Below are 19124 nucleotides of genomic sequence, written 5' to 3' on the forward strand. Positions count from 1 at the left end.
CTCATACATGCGACTAACAGTCAAACCTTTGATTGTAATATCTTGGAGGATGAAAGTGATGGTAGAGCCTCATGCTCTACCATCTGATTTAACTGGGCTCTTTTTTCCCCATTTAAAACTAAAACCCATGACCCTGAGATTAACAGTCTCATGCTCTACCATCTGAGCTAACTGGGCTCATAGTAGTGAAATTTGTGTAGTTTTTTTTGAGTACCCAGGGCCCAAGGCAGGTCCTCAGAAGTCTGCTTTATATATATGTACAAAGATGCATTTTAAACATTTAGATGATTTATATTGGAATAGAAGACCCCTGTGTGAAAATAAGATGGTTGTTAAGAACAGTTTTGCACTAAACACAAATATTCATGCTGCATCAGTGCCCAACCATCCCCTTTAAAACAGTGCAAATGGTACGAGCCACATGTGCTGCGCGCTGCAGGAGGTAGTCTGGACTGTGGATGTGACGTGGAGCTGATAGACAGCAGCATGTCTTTCCTCAAGAAAAGAAAACCAGGCCAAAAACTCAAAAAAAGGGAGAGAAGGGTCTAGTAAAAGATAACAAAAAAAAAAAAAAAAACAGATAAAAATTCTATTTTTTAAATGTCTTTGAATTATCATCACACACAATAAATATCAAACAATTGTACTCTATAGTTTAAATTCCTCAAATAAAAATAAAGTTTGAATAAATTGCAGGAGAAAAATATCAAAGGAGGCACAATTGTCACTAATTCTGGCTACTCTGTATTTGTAACACACTTTAATTAACATTTTTTATATGAATATTTTTTCCTTGTATAGAACTACAATAAAATGGGAAAAGCAGTGCATTCACTAATTAGAATGTTCCTCTAACGACTAGACACAGCTCCACCAGTTATGACACAAATTACCCAGTATGGGGCTTGACCCCAATACCCTGAGATCAAAAGTCTCCTGCTCTACCATCTGAGCTAACTGGGCTTGTGCTTTTAACATTTTCGGTATTTTTTCCTCATATAAAACTACGATAACGATGGAAAAGCAGTGCCTTCACCAACCAGAATGTCCCTCTACAGACAGGGCACATTTCCACAAGTTTGGTCACAAATTACCCAGTGTGGGGCTTAAACCCACAACCCTGAGATTAAGAGCCTCATGCTCTACCATCTGAGCTAACTGGGCTTTTGCTTTTAACATTTGCTGTATTTTTTCCTCATATAAAACTACAATAAATATGGAAAAACACTGCCTTCACCAACCGGAATGTTCATCTATTGACTGGGCGCAGTTCCACAAATTAGGTCACAAACCACCAGGTGTGGGGCTTGAACCCAGGACCCTGAGATTAAGAGCCTCATGCTCAACCATCCTATCGAACTCGGCTTTTGCATTTAACATTTCCGTTATTTCTTTCTCGTATAAAACTACAATAAAATAGGAAAAGCAGTGCCTTCATCAAACAAAATATTCCTCTATGGACAATTCACCCAGTATGGGGCTCGAACTCATGACCCTGAGATTAAAAGTCTCATGCTCTACCTTGTGAGCTAACTGGGCTTGTGCTTTTAACATTTGCTGTATTTTTTCCTCATATAAAACTACAATAAATATGGAAAAACAGTCCCTTCACCAACCAGAATGTTCATCTATTGACGAGGAGCACTTCCACAACCTAGGTCACAAATCACCCAGTGTGGGGCTTGAACCCACGACCCTGAGATTAAAAGTCTCATGCTCTACCATCTGAGCTAACTGGGCTTTTGCTTTTAACATTTGCTGTATTTTTTCCTCATATAAAACTACAATAAATATGGAAAAACAGTGCCTTCACCAACCAGAATGTTCATCTATTGACGAGGCGCACTTCCACAAACTAGGTCACAAATCACCCAGTGTGGGGCTTGAACCCAAGCCCCAAGATTAAGAGCCTAATGCTCTACCATCTGAGCTAACTGGGCTTGTGCTTTTAAAATTTTCGGTATTTTTTCCTCATATAAAACTACAATAAATATGGAAAACCAGTGTTTTTTTCATCCAGAATGTTCCTCTATGGACAATTCACCCAGTATGGGGCTCAAAACCATGACCCTGAGATTTAAAGTCTCATGCTCTACCATCTGAGCTAACTGGGCTTGTGCTTTTAACATTTGCTGTATTTTTTCCTCATATAAAACTACAATAAATATGAAAAAACAGTGCCTTTACCAACCGGAATGTTCATCTATTGACTGGGCGCAGTTCCACAAATTAGGTCACAAACCACCCAGTGTGGGGCTTGAACCCACGACCCTGAGATTAAGAGCCTCATGCTCAACCATCCTATCGAACTCGGCTTTTGCATTTAACATTTCCGTTATTTATTTCTCGTATAAAACTACAATAAAATAGGAAAAGCAGTGCCTTCATCAAACAAAATATTCCTCTATGGACAATTCACCCAGTATGGGGCTCGAACCCATGACCCTGAGATTAAAAGTCTCATGCTCTACCATCTGAGCTAACTGGGCTTCTGCTTTTAACATTTTCGGTATTTTTTCCTCATATAAAACTACAATAAATATGGAAAAACAGTGCCTTCACCAACCAGAATGTTCATCTATTGACGAGGAGCACTTCCACAACCTAGGTCACAAATCACCCAGTGTGGGGCTTGAACCCACGACCCTGAGATTAAAAGTCTCATGCTCTACCATCTGAGCTAACTGGGCTTTTGCTTTTAACATTTGCTGTATTTTTTCCTCTTATAAAACTACAATAAATATGGAAAAACAGTGCCTTCACCAACCAGAATGTTCATCTATTGACGAGGCGCACTTCCACAAACTAGGTCACAAATCACCCAGTGTGGGGCTTGAACCCAAGCCCCAAGATTAAGAGCCTAATGCTCTACCATCTGAGCTAACTGGGCTTGTGCTTTTAAAATTTTCGGTATTTTTTCCTCATATAAAACTACAATAAATATGGAAAACCAGTGTTTTTTTCATCCAGAATGTTCCTCTATGGACAATTCACCCAGTATGGGGCTCAAAACCATGACCCTGAGATTTAAAGTCTCATGCTCTACCATCTGAGCTAACTGGGCTTGTGCTTTTAACATTTTCTGTATTTTTTCCTCATATAAAACTACAATAAATATGAAAAAACAGTGCCTTTACCAACCGGAATGTTCATCTATTGACTGGGCGCAGTTCCACAAATTAGGTCACAAACCACCCAGTGTGGGGCTTGAACCCACGACCCTGAGATTAAGAGCCTCATGCTCAACCATCCTATCGAACTCGGCTTTTGCATTTAACATTTCCGTTATTTATTTCTCGTATAAAACTACAATAAAATAGGAAAAGCAGTGCCTTCATCAAACAAAATATTCCTCTATGGACAATTCACCCAGTATGGGGCTCGAACCCATGACCCTGAGATTAAAAGTCTCATGCTCTACCATCTGAGCTAACTGGGCTTCTGCTTTTAACATTTTCGGTATTTTTTCCTCATATAAAACTACAATAAATATGGAAAAACAGTACCTTCACCAACCAGAATGTTCATCTATTGACGAGGAGCACTTCCACAACCTAGGTCACAAATCACCCAGTGTGGGGCTTGAACCCACGACCCTGAGATTAAAAGTCTCATGCTCTACCATCTGAGCTAACTGGGCTTTTGCTTTTAACATTTGCTGTATTTTTTCCTCATATAAAACTACAATAAATATGGAAAAACAGTGCCTTCACCAACCAGAATGTTCATCTATTGACGAGGCGCACTTCCACAAACTAGGTCACAAATCACCCAGTGTGGGGCTTGAACCCAAGCCCCAAGATTAAGAGCCTAATGCTCTACCATCTGAGCTAACTGGGCTTGTGCTTTTAAAATTTTCGGTATTTTTTCCTCATATAAAACTACAATAAATATGGAAAACCAGTGTTTTTTTCATCCAGAATGTTCCTCTATGGACAATTCACCCAGTATGGGGCTCAAAACCATGACCCTGAGATTTAAAGTCTCATGCTCTACCATCTGAGCTAACTGGGCTTGTGCTTTTAACATTTGCTGTATTTTTTCCTCATATAAAACTACAATAAATATGAAAAAACAGTGCCTTTACCAACCGGAATGTTCATCTATTGACTGGGCGCAGTTCCACAAATTAGGTCACAAACCACCCAGTGTGGTGCTTGAACCCACGACCCTGAGATTAAGAGCCTCATGCTCAACCATCCTATCGAACTCGGCTTTTGCATTTAACATTTCCGTTATTTATTTCTCGTATAAAACTACAATAAAATAGGAAAAGCAGTGCCTTCATCAAACAAAATATTCCTCTATGGACAATTCACCCAGTATGGGGCTCGAACCCATGACCCTGAGATTAAAAGTCTCATGCTCTACCATCTGAGCTAACTGGGCTTCTGCTTTTAACATTTTCGGTATTTTTTCCTCATATAAAACTACAATAAATATGGAAAAACAGTGCCTTCACCAACCAGAATGTTCATCTATTGACGAGGCGCACTTCCACAACCTAGGTCACAAATCACCCAGTGTGGGGCTTGAACCCACGACCCTGAGATTAAAAGTCTCATGCTCTACCATCTGAGCTAACTGGGCTTTTGCTTTTAACATTTGCTGTATTTTTTCCTCATATAAAACTACAATAAATATGGAAAAACAGTGCCTTCACCAACCGGAATGTTCATCTATTGACTGGGCGCAGTTCCACAAATTAGGTCACAAACCACCCAGTGTGGGGCTTGAACCCAGGACCCTGAGATTAAGAGCCTCATGCTCAACCATCCTATCGAACTCGGCTTTTGCATTTAACATTTCCGTTATTTCTTTCTCGTATAAAACTACAATAAAATAGGAAAAGCAGTGCCTTCATCAAACAAAATATTCCTCTATGGACAATTCACCCAGTATGGGGCTCGAACTCATGACCCTGAGATTAAAAGTCTCATGCTCTACCATCTGAGCTAAGGGGGCTTGTGCTTTTAACATTTTCGGTATTTTTTCCTCATATAAAACTACAATAAATATGGAAAAATAGTGCCTTCACCAACCAGAATGTTCATCTATTGACGAGGCGCACTTCCACAACCTAGATCACAAATCACCCAGTGTGGGGCTTGAACCCATGACCCTGAGATTAAGAGCCTCATGCTCTACCGTCTGAGCTAACTGGTCTTGTGCTTTCAACATTTGCGGTATTTTTTCCTCATATAAAACTACAATAAATATGGAAAAACAGTGCCTTTACCATCCAGAATATTCCTCTATGGACAAATCACCCAGTATGGGGCTCGATCCCATGACCCTGAGATTAAAAGTCTCATGCTCTACCATCTGAGCTAACTGGGCTTGTGCTTTTAAAATTTTTGGTATTTTTTCCTCATATAAAACTACAATAAATATGGAAAACCAGTGTTTTTTTCATCCAGAATGTTCCTCTATGGACAATTCACCCAGTATGGGGCTCAAAACCATGACCCTGAGATTTAAAGTCTCATGCTCTACCATCTGAGCTAACTGGGCTTGTGCTTTTAACATTTGCTGTATTTTTTCCTCATATAAAACTACAATAAATATGGAAAAACAGTGCCTTCACCAACCAGAATGTTCATCTATTGACGAGGCACACTTCCACAACCTAGGTCACAAATCACCCAGTGTGGGGCTTGAACCCACGACCCTGAGATTAAGAGCCTCATGCTCTACCATCTGAGCTAACTGGGCTTGTGCTTTTAACATTTGCTGTAATTTTTCCTCATATAAAACTACAATAAATATGGAAAAACAGTGTTTTTTTCATCCATAATGTTCCTCTATGGACAATTCACCCAGTATGGGGCTCAAAACCATGACCCTGAGATTAAAAGTCTCATGCTCTACCATCTGAGCTAACTGGGCTTGTGCTTTTAACATTTGCTGTATTTTTTCCTCATATAAAACTACAATAAATATGGAAAAACAGTGCCTTCACCAACCAGAATGTTCATCTATTGACGAGGCGCACTTCCACAAACTAGGTCACAAATCACCCAGTGTGGGGCTTGAACCCAAGCCCCAAGATTAAGAGCCTAATGCTCTACCATCTGAGCTAACTGGGCTTCTGCTTTTAACATTTTCGGTATTTTTTCCTCATATAAAACTACAATAAATATGGAAAAACAGTACCTTCACCAACCAGAATGTTCATCTATTGACGAGGAGCACTTCCACAACCTAGGTCACAAATCACCCAGTGTGGGGCTTGAACCCACGACCCTGAGATTAAAAGTCTCATGCTCTACCATCTGAGCTAACTGGGCTTTTGCTTTTAACATTTGCTGTATTTTTTCCTCATATAAAACTACAATAAATATGGAAAAACAGTGCCTTCACCAACCAGAATGTTCATCTATTGACGAGGCGCACTTCCACAAACTAGGTCACAAATCACCCAGTGTGGGGCTTGAACCCAAGCCCCAAGATTAAGAGCCTAATGCTCTACCATCTGAGCTAACTGGGCTTGTGCTTTTAAAATTTTCGGTATTTTTTCCTCATATAAAACTACAATAAATATGGAAAACCAGTGTTTTTTTCATCCAGAATGTTCCTCTATGGACAATTCACCCAGTATGGGGCTCAAAACCATGACCCTGAGATTTAAAGTCTCATGCTCTACCATCTGAGCTAACTGGGCTTGTGCTTTTAACATTTGCTGTATTTTTTCCTCATATAAAACTACAATAAATATGAAAAAACAGTGCCTTTACCAACCGGAATGTTCATCTATTGACTGGGCGCAGTTCCACAAATTAGGTCACAAACCACCCAGTGTGGTGCTTGAACCCACGACCCTGAGATTAAGAGCCTCATGCTCAACCATCCTATCGAACTCGGCTTTTGCATTTAACATTTCCGTTATTTATTTCTCGTATAAAACTACAATAAAATAGGAAAAGCAGTGCCTTCATCAAACAAAATATTCCTCTATGGACAATTCACCCAGTATGGGGCTCGAACCCATGACCCTGAGATTAAAAGTCTCATGCTCTACCATCTGAGCTAACTGGGCTTCTGCTTTTAACATTTTCGGTATTTTTTCCTCATATAAAACTACAATAAATATGGAAAAACAGTGCCTTCACCAACCAGAATGTTCATCTATTGACGAGGAGCACTTCCACAACCTAGGTCACAAATCACCCAGTGTGGGGCTTGAACCCACGACCCTGAGATTAAAAGTCTCATGCTCTACCATCTGAGCTAACTGGGCTTTTGCTTTTAACATTTGCTGTATTTTTTCCTCATATAAAACTACAATAAATATGGAAAAACAGTGCCTTCACCAACCGGAATGTTCATCTATTGACTGGGCGCAGTTCCACAAATTAGGTCACAAACCACCCAGTGTGGGGCTTGAACCCAGGACCCTGAGATTAAGAGCCTCATGCTCAACCATCCTATCGAACTCGGCTTTTGCATTTAACATTTCCGTTATTTCTTTCTCGTATAAAACTACAATAAAATAGGAAAAGCAGTGCCTTCATCAAACAAAATATTCCTCTATGGACAATTCACCCAGTATGGGGCTCGAACTCATGACCCTGAGATTAAAAGTCTCATGCTCTACCATCTGAGCTAAGGGGGCTTGTGCTTTTAACATTTTCGGTATTTTTTCCTCATATAAAACTACAATAAATATGGAAAAATAGTGCCTTCACCAACCAGAATGTTCATCTATTGACGAGGCGCACTTCCACAACCTAGATCACAAATCACCCAGTGTGGGGCTTGAACCCATGACCCTGAGATTAAGAGCCTCATGCTCTACCGTCTGAGCTAACTGGTCTTGTGCTTTCAACATTTGCGGTATTTTTTCCTCATATAAAACTACAATAAATATGGAAAAACAGTGCCTTTACCATCCAGAATATTCCTCTATGGACAAATCACCCAGTATGGGGCTCGATCCCATGACCCTGAGATTAAAAGTCTCATGCTCTACCATCTGAGCTAACTGGGCTTGTGCTTTTAAAATTTTTGGTATTTTTTCCTCATATAAAACTACAATAAATATGGAAAACCAGTGTTTTTTTCATCCAGAATGTTCCTCTATGGACAATTCACCCAGTATGGGGCTCAAAACCATGACCCTGAGATTTAAAGTCTCATGCTCTACCATCTGAGCTAACTGGGCTTGTGCTTTTAACATTTGCTGTATTTTTTCCTCATATAAAACTACAATAAATATGGAAAAACAGTGCCTTCACAAACCAGAATGTTCATCTATTGACGAGGCACACTTCCACAACCTAGGTCACAAATCACCCAGTGTGGGGCTTGAACCCACGACCCTGAGATTAAGAGCCTCATGCTCTACCATCTGAGCTAACTGGGCTTGTGCTTTTAACATTTGCTGTAATTTTTCCTCATATAAAACTACAATAAATATGGAAAAACAGTGTTTTTTTCATCCATAATGTTCCTCTATGGACAATTCACCCAGTATGGGGCTCAAAACCATGACCCTGAGATTAAAAGTCTCATGCTCTACCATCTGAGCTAACTGGGCTTGTGCTTTTAACATTTGCTGTATTTTTTCCTCATATAAAACTACAATAAATATGGAAAAACAGTGCCTTCACCAACCAGAATGTTCATCTATTGACGAGGCGCACTTCCACAAACTAGGTCACAAATCACCCAGTGTGGGGCTTGAACCCAAGCCCCAAGATTAAGAGCCTAATGCTCTACCATCTGAGCTAACTGGGCTTGTGCTTTTAAAATTTTCGGTATTTTTTCCTCATATAAAACTACAATAAATATGGAAAACCAGTGTTTTTTTCATCCAGAATGTTCCTCTATGGACAATTCACCCAGTATGGGGCTCAAAACCATGACCCTGAGATTTAAAGTCTCATGCTCTACCATCTGAGCTAACTGGGCTTGTGCTTTTAACATTTGCTGTATTTTTTCCTCATATAAAACTACAATAAATATGAAAAAACAGTGCCTTTACCAACCGGAATGTTCATCTATTGACTGGGCGCAGTTCCACAAATTAGGTCACAAACCACCCAGTGTGGGGCTTGAACCCACGACCCTGAGATTAAGAGCCTCATGCTCAACCATCCTATCGAACTCGGCTTTTGCATTTAACATTTCCGTTATTTATTTCTCGTATAAAACTACAATAAAATAGGAAAAGCAGTGCCTTCATCAAACAAAATATTCCTCTATGGACAATTCACCCAGTATGGGGCTCGAACCCATGACCCTGAGATTAAAAGTCTCATGCTCTACCATCTGAGCTAACTGGGCTTCTGCTTTTAACATTTTCGGTATTTTTTCCTCATATAAAACTACAATAAATATGGAAAAACAGTGCCTTCACCAACCAAAATGTTCATCTATTGACGAGGAGCACTTCCACAACCTAGGTCACAAATCACCCAGTGTGGGGCTTGAACCCACGACCCTGAGATTAAAAGTCTCATGCTCTACCATCTGAGCTAACTGGGCTTGTGCTTTTAACATTTTCGGTATGTTTTCCTCATATAAAACTACAATAAATATGGAAAAACAGTGCCTTCACCAACCAGAATGTTCATCTATTGACTGGGCGCAGTTCCACAAATTAGGTCACAAACCACCCAGTGTGGGGCTTGAACCCTTGACCCTGAGATTAAGAGCCTCATGCTCAACCATCCTATCGAACTCGGCTTTTGCATTTAACATTTCCGTTATTTATTTCTCGTATAAAACTACAATAAAATAGGAAAAGCAGTGCCATCATCATACAGAATATTCCTCTATGGACAATTCACCCAGTATGGGGCTCGATCCCATGACCCTGAGATTAAAAGTCTCATGCTCTACCAACTGAGCTAACTGGGCTTGCGCTTTTAACATTTTCGGTATTTTTTCCTCATATAAAACTACAATAAATATGGAAAAACAGTGCCTTCACCAACCGGAATGTTCATCTATTGACTGGGCGCAGTTCCACAAATTAGGTCACAAACCACCCAGTGTGAGGCTTGAACCCATGACCCTGAGATTAAGAGTCTCATGCTCAACCATCCTATCGAACTCGGCTTTTGCATTTAACATTTCCGTTATTTATTTCTCGTATAAAACTACAATAAAATAGGAAAAGCAGTGCTTTCATCATACAGAATATTCCTCTATGGACAATTCACCCAGTATGGGGCTCGAACCCATGACCCTGAGATTAAAAGTTTCATGCTCTACCATCTGAGCTAACTGTGCTTGTACTTTTAACATTTTCGGTATTTTTTCCTCATATAAAACTACAATAAATATGGAAAAACAGTGCCTTCACCAACCAGAATGTTCATCTATTGACGAGGCGCACTTCCACAACCTAGATCGCAAATCACCCAGAGTGGGGCTTGAACCCACGACCCTGAGATTAAGAGCCTCATGCTCTACCATCTGAGCTAACTGGGCTTGTGCTTTTAACAATTTCGGTATTTTTTCCTCATATAAAACTACAATAAATATGGAAAAACAGTGCCTTCACCAACCAGAATGTTCATCTATTGACTGGGCGCAGTTCCACAAATTAGGTCACAAACCACCCAGTGTGGGGCTTGAACCCATGACCCTGAGATTAAGAGCCTCATGCTCAACCATCCTATCGAACTCGGCTTTTGCATTTAACATTTCCGTTATTTATTTCTCGTATAAAACTACAATAAAATAGGAAAAGCAGTGTTTTCATCATACAGAATATTCCTCTATGGACAATTCACCCAGTATGGGGCTCAAACCCATGACCCTGAGATGAAAAGTCTCATGCTCTACCATCCGAGCTAACTGGGCTTGTGCTTCTAACATTTGCTGTATTTTTTCCTCATATAAAACTACAATAAATATGGAAAAACAGTGCCTTCAACAACCAGAATGTTTGTCTATTGACGAAGTGGACTTCCACAACCTAGGTCAGAAATCACCCAGTGTGGGGCTTGAACCCACAAACCTGAGATTAAAAGTCTCATGCTCTACCATGTGAGCTAACTGGGCTTCTGCTTTTAACATTTTTGGTATTTTTTCCTCATATAAAACTACAATAAATATGGAAAAACAGTGCCTTCACCAACCAGAATGTTCATCTATTTACTGGGCGCAGTTCCACAAATTAGGTCACAAACCACCCGGTGTGGGGCTTGAACCCACGACCCTGAGATTAAGAGCCTCATGCTCTACCATCTGAGCAAACTGGGCTTGTGTTTTTAACATTTTCAGTATTTTTTCCTCATATAAAACTACAATAAATATGGAAAAACAGTGCCTTCACCAACCAGAATGTTTGTCTATTGACTAGGCGGACTTCCACAACCTAGGTCAGAAAACACCCAGTGTGGGGCTTGAACCCACGACCCTGAGATTAAAAGTCTCATACTCTACCATCTGAGCTAACTGGGCTTGTGCTTTTAACATTTGCTGTCTTTTTTCCTCATATAAAACTACAATAAATATGGAAAAACAGTGCCTTCACCAACCAGAATGTTTGTCTATTGACTAGGTGGACTTCCACAACCTAGGTCAGAAATCACCCAGTGTGGGGCTTGAACCCACGACCCTGAGATTAAAAGTCTCATGCTCTACCATCTGAGCTAACTGGGCTTGTGCTTTTAACATTTTCGGTATTTTTTCCTCATATAAAACTACAATTAATATGGAAAAACAGTGCCTTCAACAACCAGAATGTTTATCTATTGACGAGGCGCACTTCCACAACCTAGATCACAAATCACCCAGTGTGGGGCTTGAACCCACGACCCTGAGATTAAGAGCCTCATGCTCAACCATCCTATCGAACTCGGCTTTTGCATTTAACATTTCCGTTATTTATTTCTCGTATAAAACTACAATAAAATAGGAAAAGCAGTGCCATCATCATACAGAATATTCCTCTATGGACAATTCACCCAGTATGGGGCTCGATCCCATGACCCTGAGATTAAAAGTCTCATGCTCTACCATCTGAGCTAACTGGGCTTGTGCTTTTAACATTTTCGGTATTTTTTCCTCATATAAAACTACAATAAATATGGAAAAACAGTGCCTTCACCAACCGGAATGTTCATCTATTGACTGGGCGCAGTTCCACAAATTAGGTCAGAAACCACCCAGTGTGGGGCTTGAACCCATGACCCTGAGATTAAGAGTCTCATGCTCAACCATCCTATCGAATTCGGCTTTTGCATTTAACATTTCCATTATTTATTTCTCGTATAAAACTACAATAAAATAGGAAAAGCAGTGCTTTCATCATACAGAATATTCCTCTATGGACAATTCACCCAGTATGGGGCCCGAACCCATGACCCTGAGATTAAAAGTCTCATGCTCTACCATCTGAGCTAACTGGGCTTGTACTTTTAACATTTTCGGTATTTTTTCCTCATATAAAACTACAATAAATATGGAAAAACAGTGCCTTCACCAACCGGAATGTTCATCTATTGACTGGGCGCAGTTCCACAAATTAGGTCACAAACCACCCAGTGTGGGGCTTGAACCCATGACCCTGAGATTAAGAGCCTCATGCTCAACCATCCTATCGAACTCGGCTTTTGCATTTAACATTTTCGGTATTTTTTCCTCATATAAAACTACAATAAATATGGAAAAACAGTGCCTTCACCAACCAGAATGTTCATCTATTGACGAGGCGCACTTCCACAACCTAGATCACAAATCACCCAGTGTGGGGCTTGAACCCACTACCCTGAGATTAAGAGCCTCATGCTCTACCATCTGAGCTAACTGGGCTTGTGCTTTTAACAATTTCGGTATTTTTTCCTCATATAAAACTACAATAAATATGGAAAAACAGTGCCTTCACCAACCAGAATGTTCATCTATTGACTGGGCGCAGTTCCACAAATTAGGTCACAAACCACCCAGTGTGGGGCTTGAACCCATGACCCTGAGATTAAGAGCCTCATGCTCAACCATCCTATCGAACTCGGCTTTTGCATTTAACATTTCCGTTATTTATTTCTCGTATAAAACTACAATAAAATAGGAAAAGCAGTGCCATCATCATACAGAATATTCCTCTATGGACAATTCACCCAGTATGTGGCTCAAACCCATGACCCTGAGATGAAAAGTCTCATGCTCTACCATCTGAGCTAACTGGGCTTGTGTTTTTAACATTTGCTGTATTTTTTCCTCATATAAAACTACAATTAATATGGAAAAGCAGTGCCTTCACCAACCAGAATGTTCATCTATTGACGAGGCGCACTTCCACAACCTAGGTCAGTAATCACCCAGTGTGGGGCTTGAACCCACGACCCTGAGATTAAAAGTCTCATGCTCTACCATCTGAGCTAACTGGGCTTGTGCTTTTAACATTTTCGGTATTTTTTCCTCATATAAAACTACAATAAATTTGGAAAAACAGTTCCTTCACCAACCAGAATGTTCATCTATTGACAAGGCACACTTCCACAACCTAGGTCAGTAATCACCCAGTGTGGGGCTTGAACCCACGACCCTGAGATTAAAAGTCTCATGCTCTACCATCTGAGCTAACTGGGCTTGTGTTTTTAACATTTGCTGTATTTTTTCCTCATATAAAACTACAATTAATATGGAAAAGCAGTGCCTTCACCAACCAGAATGTTCATCTATTGACTGGGCACAGTTCCACAAATTAGGTCAGAAACCACCCAGTGTGGGGCTTGAACCCATGACCCTGAGATTAAGAGTCTCATGCTCAACCATCCTATCGAATTCGGCTTTTGCATTTAACATTTCCGTTATTTATTTCTCGTATAAAACTACAATAAAATAGGAAAAGCAGTGCTTTCATCATACAGAATATTCCTCTATGGACAATTCACCCAGTATGGGGCTCGAACCCATGACCCTGAGATTAAAAGTCTCATGCTCTACCATCTGAGCTAACTGGGCTTGTACTTTTAACATTTTCGGTATTTTTTCCTCATATAAAACTACAATAAATATGGAAAAACAGTGCCTTCACCAACCAGAATGTTCATCTATTGACGAGGCGCACTTCCACAACCTAGATCACAAATCACCCAGAGTGGGGCTTGAACCCACTACCCTGAGATTAAGAGCCTCATGCTCTACCATCTGAGCTAACTGGGCTTGTGCTTTTAACAATTTCGGTATTTTTTCCTCATATAAAACTACAATAAATATGGAAAAACAGTGCCTTCACCAACCAGAATGTTCATCTATTGACTGGGCGCAGTTCCACAAATTAGGTCACAAACCACCCAGTGTGGGGCTTGAACCCATGACCCTGAGATTAAGAGCCTCATGCTCAACCATCCTATCGAACTCGGCTTTTGCATTTAACATTTCCGTTATTTATTTCTCGTATAAAACTACAATAAAATAGGAAAAGCAGTGTTTTCATCATACAGAATATTCCTCTATGGACAATTCACCCAGTATGGGGCTCGAACCCATGACCCTGAGATTAAAAGTCTCATGCTCTACCATCCGAGCTAACTGGGCTTGTGCTTTTAACATTTTCGGTATTTTTTCCTCATATAAAACTACAATAAATATGGAAAAACAGTGCCTTCACCAACCAGAATGTTCATCTATTGACTGGGCGCAGTTCCACAAATTAGGTCACAAACCACCCAGTGTGGGGCTTGAACCCACGACCCCGAGATTAAGAGCCTCATGCTCTACCATCTGAGCTAACTGGGCTTGTGTTTTTAACATTTTCGGTATTTTTTCCTCTTATAAAACTACAATAAATATGGAAAAACAGCGCCTTCACCAACCAGAAAGTTCATCTATTGACGAGGCGCACTTCCACAACCTAGATCACAAATCACCCAGTGTAGGGCTTGAACCCACGACCCTGAGATTAAAAGTCTCATGCTCTACCATCTGAGCTAACTGGGCTTGTGCTTTTAACATTTGCTGTATTTTTTCCTCATATAAAACTACAATAAATATGGAAAAACAGTGCTTTCACCAACCAGAATGTTTGTCTATTGATGAAGCAGACTTCCACAACCTAGGTCAGAAATCACCCAGTGTGGGGCTTGAACCCACGACCCTGAGATTAAAAGTCTCATGCTCTACCATCTGAGCTAACTGGGCTTGTGCTTTTAACATTTTCGGTATTTTTTCCTCATATAAAACTACAATAAATATGGAAAAACAGTGCCTTCACCAACCAGAATGTTCATTTTTTGACGAGGCGCACTTCCACAACCTAGGTCACAAATCACCCAGTGTGGGGCTTGAACCCACGACCCTGAGATTAAGAGCCTCATGCTCAACCATCCTATCGAACTCGGCTTTTGCATTTAACATTTCTGTTATTTATTTCTCGTATAAAACTACATAAAATAGGAAAAGCAGTGCCATCATCATACAGAATATTCCTCTATGGACAATTCACCCAGTATGGGGCTCGATTCCATGACCCTGAGATTAAAAGTCTCATGCTCTACCATCTGAGCTAACTGGGCTTGTGCTTTTAACATTTTCGGTATTTTTTCCTCATATAAAACTACAATAAATATGGAAAAACAGTGCCTTCACCAACCGGAATGTTCATCTATTGACTGGGCGCAGTTCCACAAATTAGGTCACAAACCACCCAGTGTGGGGCTTGAACCCATGACCCTGAGATTAAGAGTCTCATGCTCAACCATCCTATTGAACTCGGCTTTTGCATTTAACATTTCCGTTATTTATTTCTCGTATAAAACTACAATAAAATAGGAAAAGCAGTGCTTTCATCATTTGGAATATTCCTCTATGGACAATTCACCCAGTATGGGGCTCGAACCCATGACCCTGAGATTAAAAGTCTCATGCTCTACCATCTGAGCTAACTGGGCTTGTGCTTTTAACATTTTCGGTATTTTTTCCTCATATAAAACTACAATAAATATGGAAAAACAGTGCCTTCACCAACCAGAATGTTCATCTATTGATTGGGCGCAGTTCCACAAATTAGGTCACAAACCACCCAGTGTGGGGCTTGAACCCATGACCCTGAGATTAAGAGTCTCATGCTCAACCATCCTATCGAACTCGGCTTTTGCATTTAACATTTCCGTTATTTATTTCTCGTATAAAACTACAATAAAATAGGAAAAGCAGTGCTTTCATCATACAGAATATTCCTCTATGGACAATTCACCCAGTATGGGGCTCGAACCCATGACCCTGAGATTAAAAGTCTCATGCTCTACCATCTGAGCTAACTGGGCTTGTGCTTTTAACATTTTCGGTATTTTTTCCTCATATAAAACTACAATAAATATGGAAAAACAGTGCCTTCACCAACCGGAATGTTCATCTATTGACTGGGCGCAGTTCCACAAATTAGGTCACAAACCACCCAGTGTGGGGCTTGAACCCATGACCCTGAGATTAAGAGTCTCATGCTCAACCATCCTATTGAACTCGGCTTTTGCATTTAACATTTCCGTTATTTATTTCTCGTATAAAACTACAATAAAATAGGAAAAGCAGTGCTTTCATCATTTGGAATATTCCTCTATGGACAATTCACCCAGTATGGGGCTCGAACCCATGACCCTGAGATTAAAAGTCTCATGCTCTACCATTTGAGCTAACTGGGCTTGTGCTTTTAACATTTTCGGTATTTTTTCCTCATATAAAACTACAATAAATATGGAAAAACAGTGCCTTCACCAACCAGAATGTTCATCTATTGATTGGGCGCAGTTCCACAAATTAGGTCACAAACCACCCAGTGTGGGGCTTGAACCCACGACCCTGAGATTAAAAGTCTCATGCTCTACCATCTGAGCTAACTGGGCTTGTGCTTTTAACATTTGCTGTATTTTTTCCTCATATAAAACTACAATAAATATGGAAAAACAGTGCCTTCACCAACCAGAATATTTGTCTATTGCTGAAGCAGACTTCCACAACCTAGGTCAGAAATCACCCAGTGTGGGGCTTGAACCCACGACCCTGAGATTAAAAGTCTCATGCTCTACCATCTGAGCTAACTGGGCTTGTGTTTTTAACATTTGCTGTATTTTTTCCTCATATAAAACTACAATTAATATGGAAAAGCAGTGCCTTCACCAACCAGAATGTTCATCTATTGACGAGGCGCACTTCCACAACCTTGGTCACAAATCACCCAGTGTGGGGCTTGAACCCACGACCCTGAGATTAAAAGTCTCATTCTCTACCATCTGAGCTAACTGGGCTTGTGCTTTTAACATTTGCTGTATTTTTTCCTCATATAAAACTACAATAAATATGGAAAAACAGTGCCTTCACCAACCAGAATGTTTGTCTATTGATGAAGCAGACTTCCACAACCTAGGTCACAAACCACCCAGTGTGGGGCTTGAACCCACGACCCCGAGATTAAGAGCCTCATGCTCTACAATCTGAGCTAACTGGGCTTGTGCTTTTAACATTTGCTGTATTTTTTCCTCATATAAAACTACAATAAATATGGAAAAACAGTGCCTTCACCAACCAGAATGTTCATCTATTGACGAGGCGCACTTCCACAACCTAGATCACAAATCACCCAGTGTGGGGCTTGAACCCACGACCCTGAGATTAAGAGCCTCATGCTCTACCATCTGAGCTAACTGGGCTTGTGCTTTTAACATTTTTGGTATTTTTTCCTCATATAAAACTACAATAAATATGGACAAACTCTGCCTTCACCAACCAGAATGTTCATCTATTGACTGGGCGCAGTTCCACAAATTAGGTCACAAACCACCCAGTGTGGGGCTTGAACCCACAACCCTGAGATTAAGAGCCTCATGCTCTACCGTCTGAGCTAACTGGGCTTGCGCTTTTTAACATTTGCTGTATTTTTTCCTCATATAAAAACTACAATAAATATGGAAAAACAGTGCCTTCACCAACCAGAATGTTTGTCTATTGATGAAGCAGACTTCCACAACCTAGGTCAGAAATCACCCATTGTGGGGCTTGAACCCACGACCCTGAGATTAAAAGTCTCATGCTCTACCATCTGAGCTAACTGGGCTTGTGCTTTTAACATTTTCGGTATTTTTTCATCATATAAAACTACAATAAATATGGAAAAACAGTGCCTTCACCAACCAGAATGTTCATCTATTGACGAGGCGCACTTCCACAACCTAGGTCACAAATCACCCAGTGTGGGGCTTGAACCCACGACCCTGAGATTAAGAGCCTCATGCTCTACCATCTGAGCTAACTTTGCTAGTATTTTCAACACTTGTGGTATTTTTCCTCATATAAAACTACAATAAATATGGAAAACCAGTGCCTTCACAACCAGAATGTTCATCGATTGACAAGGTACAGTTCCAAAAATTAGGTCACAAACCACCCATTGTGGGGTTTGAACAGATGACCCTGAGATTAAGAGCCTCATGCTCTACCATCCTATCGAACTCGGCTTTTGCATTTAACATTTCCGTTATTTATTTCTCATATAAAACTCCAATAAAATAGGAAAAGCAGTGCCTTCATCATACAGAATATTCCTGTATGGACAATTCACCCAGTATGGGGCTCGAACCCATGACCCTGAGATTAAAAGTCTCATGCTCTACCATCTGAGCTAATTGGGCTTGTGCTTTTAACATTTGCTGTATTGTTTCCTCATATAAAACTACAATAAATATGGAAAAACAGTGCCTTCACCAACCAGAATGTTCATCTATTGACGAGGCGCACTTCCATAACCTAGATCACAAATCACCCGTGTGGGGCTTGAACCCACGACCCTGAGATTAAGAGCCTCATGCTCTACCATCTGAGCTAACTGGGCTTGTGCTTTGAACATTTGCTGTATTTTTTCATCATATAAAACTACAATAAATGTGGAAAAACAGTGCCTTCACCAACCAGAATGTTCATCTATTGACGAGGCGCACTTCCACAACCTAGGTCACAAATCACCCAGTGTGGGGCTTGAACCCACGACCCTGAGATTAAGAGCCTCATGCTCTACCATCTGAGCTAACTTTGCTAGTATTTTCAACACTTGTGGTATTTTTCCTCATATAAAACTACAATAAATATGGAAAACCAGTGCCTTCACCAACCAGAATGTTCATCGATTGACAAGGTACAGTTCCAAAATTAGGTCACAAACCACCCATTGTGGG

The 19124-nt window shown here is 40.4% G+C and overlaps 27 non-coding genes and 1 gene segment (V, D, J or C); 1 reads left to right on the forward strand and 27 right to left on the reverse strand.

Moving 5' to 3' along the window:
• The window catches only part of LOC114456123 (T-cell receptor beta-2 chain C region-like), a 297915-nt gene that overhangs the window by 182188 nt on the left and 96603 nt on the right, over window positions 1–19124 (forward strand).
• trnak-uuu (transfer RNA lysine (anticodon UUU)) lies at window positions 1668–1740 on the reverse strand. Its single transcript has one exon. It is a non-coding gene; the product is annotated as a tRNA-Lys (tRNA).
• Window positions 2417–2489, reverse strand: trnak-uuu (transfer RNA lysine (anticodon UUU)). The gene has a single exon. It is a non-coding gene; the product is annotated as a tRNA-Lys (tRNA).
• Window positions 2618–2690, reverse strand: trnak-uuu (transfer RNA lysine (anticodon UUU)). Its single transcript has one exon. It is a non-coding gene; the product is annotated as a tRNA-Lys (tRNA).
• trnak-uuu (transfer RNA lysine (anticodon UUU)) lies at window positions 3367–3439 on the reverse strand. The gene has a single exon. It is a non-coding gene; the product is annotated as a tRNA-Lys (tRNA).
• On the reverse strand, window positions 3568–3640 carry trnak-uuu (transfer RNA lysine (anticodon UUU)). Its single transcript has one exon. It is a non-coding gene; the product is annotated as a tRNA-Lys (tRNA).
• On the reverse strand, window positions 4317–4389 carry trnak-uuu (transfer RNA lysine (anticodon UUU)). Its single transcript has one exon. It is a non-coding gene; the product is annotated as a tRNA-Lys (tRNA).
• On the reverse strand, window positions 4518–4590 carry trnak-uuu (transfer RNA lysine (anticodon UUU)). The gene has a single exon. It is a non-coding gene; the product is annotated as a tRNA-Lys (tRNA).
• Window positions 5643–5715, reverse strand: trnak-cuu (transfer RNA lysine (anticodon CUU)). Its single transcript has one exon. It is a non-coding gene; the product is annotated as a tRNA-Lys (tRNA).
• Window positions 6218–6290, reverse strand: trnak-uuu (transfer RNA lysine (anticodon UUU)). Its single transcript has one exon. It is a non-coding gene; the product is annotated as a tRNA-Lys (tRNA).
• On the reverse strand, window positions 6967–7039 carry trnak-uuu (transfer RNA lysine (anticodon UUU)). Its single transcript has one exon. It is a non-coding gene; the product is annotated as a tRNA-Lys (tRNA).
• trnak-uuu (transfer RNA lysine (anticodon UUU)) lies at window positions 7168–7240 on the reverse strand. Its single transcript has one exon. It is a non-coding gene; the product is annotated as a tRNA-Lys (tRNA).
• Window positions 8293–8365, reverse strand: trnak-cuu (transfer RNA lysine (anticodon CUU)). Its single transcript has one exon. It is a non-coding gene; the product is annotated as a tRNA-Lys (tRNA).
• Window positions 9216–9288, reverse strand: trnak-uuu (transfer RNA lysine (anticodon UUU)). The gene has a single exon. It is a non-coding gene; the product is annotated as a tRNA-Lys (tRNA).
• Window positions 9417–9489, reverse strand: trnak-uuu (transfer RNA lysine (anticodon UUU)). Its single transcript has one exon. It is a non-coding gene; the product is annotated as a tRNA-Lys (tRNA).
• Window positions 9792–9864, reverse strand: trnak-uuu (transfer RNA lysine (anticodon UUU)). The gene has a single exon. It is a non-coding gene; the product is annotated as a tRNA-Lys (tRNA).
• On the reverse strand, window positions 11547–11619 carry trnak-uuu (transfer RNA lysine (anticodon UUU)). Its single transcript has one exon. It is a non-coding gene; the product is annotated as a tRNA-Lys (tRNA).
• On the reverse strand, window positions 13275–13347 carry trnak-uuu (transfer RNA lysine (anticodon UUU)). Its single transcript has one exon. It is a non-coding gene; the product is annotated as a tRNA-Lys (tRNA).
• On the reverse strand, window positions 13476–13548 carry trnak-uuu (transfer RNA lysine (anticodon UUU)). The gene has a single exon. It is a non-coding gene; the product is annotated as a tRNA-Lys (tRNA).
• On the reverse strand, window positions 13851–13923 carry trnak-uuu (transfer RNA lysine (anticodon UUU)). Its single transcript has one exon. It is a non-coding gene; the product is annotated as a tRNA-Lys (tRNA).
• On the reverse strand, window positions 14628–14700 carry trnak-cuu (transfer RNA lysine (anticodon CUU)). Its single transcript has one exon. It is a non-coding gene; the product is annotated as a tRNA-Lys (tRNA).
• trnak-uuu (transfer RNA lysine (anticodon UUU)) lies at window positions 15030–15102 on the reverse strand. Its single transcript has one exon. It is a non-coding gene; the product is annotated as a tRNA-Lys (tRNA).
• On the reverse strand, window positions 15779–15851 carry trnak-uuu (transfer RNA lysine (anticodon UUU)). The gene has a single exon. It is a non-coding gene; the product is annotated as a tRNA-Lys (tRNA).
• trnak-uuu (transfer RNA lysine (anticodon UUU)) lies at window positions 16154–16226 on the reverse strand. Its single transcript has one exon. It is a non-coding gene; the product is annotated as a tRNA-Lys (tRNA).
• Window positions 16730–16802, reverse strand: trnak-uuu (transfer RNA lysine (anticodon UUU)). The gene has a single exon. It is a non-coding gene; the product is annotated as a tRNA-Lys (tRNA).
• On the reverse strand, window positions 16931–17003 carry trnak-uuu (transfer RNA lysine (anticodon UUU)). The gene has a single exon. It is a non-coding gene; the product is annotated as a tRNA-Lys (tRNA).
• On the reverse strand, window positions 17534–17606 carry trnak-cuu (transfer RNA lysine (anticodon CUU)). The gene has a single exon. It is a non-coding gene; the product is annotated as a tRNA-Lys (tRNA).
• trnak-cuu (transfer RNA lysine (anticodon CUU)) lies at window positions 17735–17807 on the reverse strand. Its single transcript has one exon. It is a non-coding gene; the product is annotated as a tRNA-Lys (tRNA).

Source organism: Gouania willdenowi, chromosome 22 (assembly GCF_900634775.1).
Source record: "Gouania willdenowi chromosome 22, fGouWil2.1, whole genome shotgun sequence".
NCBI classification, from domain to species: Eukaryota; Metazoa; Chordata; class Actinopteri; order Blenniiformes; family Gobiesocidae; genus Gouania; species Gouania willdenowi.